The sequence below is a fragment of the Bidens hawaiensis genome, unplaced genomic scaffold (assembly GCF_021521415.1).
Source record: "Bidens hawaiensis isolate Kalapana, Puna unplaced genomic scaffold, B.hawaiensis_p1.1 tig00046719_1, whole genome shotgun sequence".
Lineage (NCBI taxonomy): Eukaryota > Viridiplantae > Streptophyta > Magnoliopsida > Asterales > Asteraceae > Bidens > Bidens hawaiensis.
Genome location: NW_027498338.1, coordinates 29,421 through 30,453, shown reverse-complemented (window position 1 = coordinate 30,453; position 1,033 = coordinate 29,421).

Below are 1,033 nucleotides of genomic sequence, written 5' to 3'. Positions count from 1 at the left end.
CCTTTATAGCTGGCAGTTACGCGACAGCGGTTGACATTGATCAAAGAATAGTCTTTAGTAAACAAAAGTTCTAATATGTACCTCAGGTCTAAGGATACTAAATGAGTATACCAGTATCAAAACATCTTATGACTAAGATCCATGAAGATGATTTGATGCGAGTTACATCCAACATCATTCATAATGAGGTCTGTGAGTTTGGAAGTCAACTCCTTGAGTGCAAAGTCAGAATAGTCTTAATTTAGAGTTGTTCCCACGAGTCTGACCGACTATGGATAATTTAGAATACAATATTCACGGATTAAGCGTATTAAAATGAACACAGTTATATCATTCAACATTTGCATTTAACCATTAAATCAAAAGAGAACTTAAAGTATAACTGTGTGAAATGTTCACACATCCAAATACTAAATCAAAATAAACTACTAGCTAATCTAAGACCGATAGCATCTCTGTGATGATCATGCTTGTCCTGAGTCATCGGTTTAGTGAACGGGTCAGCTAGGTTTTGATCTGTGTCTACTTTGCTTATTATGATGTCTCCTCGTTCCAGTATATCCTGTATATAGTGGAACTTACTTAGAATGTGCTTGGCCCTGTGATGAGATCTGAGCTCTTTGGCTTGAGCAATGGCTCCTGTGTTATCACAGATTATGTTGATCGGTTTCAGAAAACTTGAAACCAGATCGAGGTGGGCTATGAATTTCTTCATCCAAGCAGATTGTGAGCGAGAAACATCTCGATCATTCTGGAAGCTAGCATCAGTGTAACACCTTACAGTGAGTTCTTCTTCCATTCCTCCAAACACCAAGAACATGTCTTTCATCCTTTTCAGGTACCTCAGAATGTTCTTTACAGCAGTCCAGTGGGCAATGCTAGGGTTATGCTGAAAACGACTAGTAATGCTCAGTGCATACGAGACGTCAAGTCTAGTACATAACATAGCATACATGATAGAACCAATCGCTGAAGCATATGGAATTGCTTGCATGTTCTTAGTTTCAATGTCCGTTGCCGGAGATTGCGATTT